We start from the raw sequence: 4,095 nt of genomic DNA, 5'->3' as shown, positions 1-4,095 counted from the left end.
AGTAGATTTATCTTTTTGCAACAGACACGCCCAAATATCACATTCCTTTACTCTTGCTGGTTATCTCGGTAGCGAACCAGCTCTGTGCTCCAAGCTGCAGGGAGGTAATTATCCCATGATAACCCGTGTACTTTGTTCTCTGAATGTCTCTCGTCTCTGTCACATTTTCTGGATGCCTTCTTTTTCCATTAAAGCATTCATGCCCAGAGAAGTGCTTTAGAAGTCACCAGGGCTCTAAAAAGTAAAGGGAATGAATTGAAAACCACAGCTATTTTACCTACTTCTGGAAAACAAAAAATAAAAGCTGACATCTGGTAAGTAGGAAACTTCCCCTGGAACCCAAGTAACTAACTTTTATTTTCTCATCATGAAAGGGACGGATCTCCATTGGTGGCCTTTCTCATTTACACCACACACATGGCGATGGCTCCGACATTCAGTTCCTTTAGTATAAACAGAAAGGATGGTCTTTTTCTGTGGAAGTTAATGAATTGAAAAACAAAGCTGTTCTGTATACCCACTCATTCCAAACGAATAAAAGAACTACAGTGTTCCAGACTTGGGCAAAATAGTTGCATTCAAATTAATTTTGTCCCCTTCTACTCTCCCCCTCCTCACTTCCCACCAGTCCCTCCTCCCTTTTTTAAGGAGAAAAAGAACCATTTAATCACCTTATAAGGGCAGAGAGCAAGAAGCGAACAGAGCAAGAGTCATGAGCCCCAGATCTTATTCTTGGCGCAGACAGGGGCTCGCTGGGCGATCCCGGGGCTGTCCCTTCACCGCCGCTCGCCTCTGTTGATGCAGCTGTGATAGGGGACAAAGATGTGTGTGTGTGGGACCCGTGCACAGCCCTTGGTGAATGGTCCAAGTCCAAATGTGGGGTCCGTTCAGCTAGTGGTCGGCTGTTTCCATTTGAAATTGTTGTTTGCCGTCCGGGGATTGGGAGGTGACCTGCTAGGTCTTGGATCGATGATTCGTAAATAGATGCATGTAGGCCAGGCTCGGTGGCTCAGTCTGTAATCCTGTGCTTTGGGAGGCCGAGGTGAGGGAATTGCTTGAGCCCGCGGGTTTGAGACCCGCCTGGGCAACTTGGCGAGATCTCATCTCTACATAAATAAAAAAACTAGCCGGGCGTGGTAGTGCGCGCCTGTAGTTCCAGCTACTTGGAAGGCTGAGGCGGAAGGATCGCCGGAGCCCAGCAGGTTGAGGCTGCGGTGGCCAGGAGCGGCCACTGCACTCCAGTCGGGACGACAGAGTGAGGCTCCGACTCAAAAAAAAAAAAAATAGATGCACGTAAAAAAAAAAGTCCCAGGATGCCCCTAATGACTTGCAATTAGATTGCCACAGCTACCAGCATCTGCTTTATAAGCATAAAGAGCTCGCCCCAATATTGGAGATGTCTTCTCAGTGAACTACTCTCACCTGTAAACTACTCAGTGAACTACGGCACATGACTCTCACCTCATCATTTTCCTCTGAAAAATTAACAAGATGTTCCCTGCAGTGGACGTGAAGAATAAAGACCAATGGAAGTGAGGGTGTTCAGGTTCCCCTGGGAGGTATCTGGGCACCCCTCTTGCAGTGGAGATCCTGTCAATCTCTGCACCCGGGCAAGGAAGGGACCCCCGGGGTTTTCTTTGGGGCCCGTTTCTTTCAGATTGTATGCATCCATCCATCCACCCAAGTCACTTGAAGAAGGCTTCGGTTCCTCTGAACTGGCTTCCGGGTGTGGGCCTCGGAGAGAGCTCGGCTCAGGTCAAGTCCTTCCCTTGGCTTCTTCTGCTGCCCAAACGCACTCCCTTCCTCTTCATGGCTGCCCAGACCTCCGCTGACCTGGAAACTCTTAAGAAATGTCTTGTGGGAAGAGTGGAGATTTGTATTCTGTAGCCCAGAGTCAGCCCGAGAAGGAGGCCCAAGAGTGTGTCTCGCTGAGGGCTACCACGGCGGGGGCCTTGAACTTGGGTAGGGTTCAAGCCGATCAGGAGTGATGTCCAAGCCCACGTTTCTCTCTCCCCCTCTCGCAACACGCTGAATTCTCTTTCCAAACAGCGTTCTTCTCCACAGGAGATGCAAGAGATGGCACGTGTGAGTGATTGTCAAACATGTTCCCTTTACTTTTCTGCTTCTCCACATACACATGCGCATGGCGGGGATGCTGGGGTTGGATCTCGCCTTTGCCTGCCACGCTTTCTTGGTCTTAGCTTCTCCCCCGGTTCCGATCACTCCTCCACTCTACAACAGGAGAGAAACAAAAAACTGGCCACCTGCTCTTTACGGCCTACTCTGCCGCCTGCAGATGGGATCTGAATTTCTTTGCACGGGCCAGGAGGTCCTTCCTGCCACCTTTCCCGCCCCAGTCCATCTCCTTCTCCACCCCTGCCTTCTCCAGCCAGCTCCAGGTCTCTGGACCCCTTGTTCCTCCTCCTGGAGTACACTGCCTTCCCTTCCTCTTCTTTCTGGTGAACTCCTGTGCATCCTTCAAGATCCAGTTCAAAGGTAATACAGCGAGGCTTTCCTATAGGGGACTCTCAGCTCTACCAGTAGGCAGAGCTAATCGCCCCTCCCTCTGAGCCACCACTGCCCCTTTGGGAGTTTCTCTTTCAGAGAAAGCATCGCATTGTAGGAATTACCTGCTCACCTGCCCATCTCCCTCACTGAGCTCTAAGTTCTCCACGGGCAGGGATAAGGTCTTCTTCCTCTGTAGGAAACTCATTCCCAGATCAAGGCCAACAGATTCTCAATGAACAGTCTCATGAATATATTATTTCGGTTTAGATTTTGGAGCCATCTAATAATTGAAATCGCCATAACTTTTACAAGTTTTCTGAATTTGGGGGGTAGGCATTAAAGTAAATAAATTCCCCTCAGAACTATTGCAAAGGTGAAGAAGACACATTAGGGTGCGGAGATCCAGGGCATGAAAAAACCTTGTTTTATGGGCCTGGCATGCTTCTTTTGGGCTACTCAGGTCTCCTGAAGAAAGCCTTGTTTCAGAGAGACATTTCTTTTTTTTTTTTTTTTTTGAGTTGGAGTCTCACTCTGTCGCCCAGACTGGAGTGCAGTGGCCGCTCCCGGCCACCACAGCCTTGACCTGCTGGCCTCCGGCGATCCTTCCACCTCAGCCTTCCAAGTAGCAGGAACTACAGGTGTGCGCTACCACGCCCGGCTAATTTTTTGGTTTATTGTAGAGATGAGGTCTCGCCAAGTTGCCCCGGCAGGTCTCGAACCCACAGGCTCAGGCAATCCACTCACCTCAGCCTCCCAAAGTGTGGGATTACAGGCTGAGCCACTGAACCCGGTTTTTTTCTTTTTTTTGAGTAGTAGTCTCACTCTGTCGTCCAGGCTGGAGTGCAGTGGCATGCTCATGGCCACTGCAGCTTTGACCTGCTGGGCATAGGTGGTCCTTCTGCTTCAGCCTTCCAAGTAGCTGGAACCACAGGCATGCACCATCATGCCCGACTACTTTTATTTTTTTATTTGTTATAGAGACAAGGTCTTGCCAAGTTGCCCCAGCTGGTCTTGAACCCCTGGCTCAGGCAATCCTCTCGCCTCTGCTTCCCAAAGTGCTGGGATTACGGCATGAGCCACCACGCCCAGCTGTGTTCCACTTTTTAATCCAAGTAGAATTAATTTTTTTGTGAGCAGTGTGACAGGAGGAGATGATTTTAGGCAGATCATTTTCTTTGGGTTTTTTAAAAACACTATTCCACGTATTTAAGAATTCTTATTGGCGTTCATTTTAAAGCCACTTGTGTTGAATTCTTTCAATGTCCCTTTGATGCAAACGATTTAGAAATGGTTTTTAAACATTTCCATGTTGATAGACATTGTTATATTGTTATCTTTTCATCAGTAACTTTCTAATGTATTGTATTGTGGTCATCGAACATGGTCTGTCTATGGTTTCTGCTTTCCAGAATTTGTTGTGATTTCCATGTGACCTAAAGCATCATGATGTTGATGAATATCCTCTTTGAAAAGCTGATGTGTTCTCACTTGAGAACAGTTCTCTGTTTCTACTAGATCATACTTTTTTTTTTTTTTTTTTTGAGTCAGAGTCTCACTCTGTCACCCAGGCTGGAGTGCAGTGGCCAG

Source organism: Carlito syrichta, unplaced genomic scaffold, assembly GCF_000164805.1.
Source record: "Carlito syrichta isolate Samal-C Ts95f unplaced genomic scaffold, Tarsius_syrichta-2.0.1 Scaffold78061, whole genome shotgun sequence".
In the NCBI taxonomy this organism is placed as follows: Eukaryota; Metazoa; Chordata; class Mammalia; order Primates; family Tarsiidae; genus Carlito; species Carlito syrichta.
Note: the sequence above shows the minus strand (reverse complement) of the source record.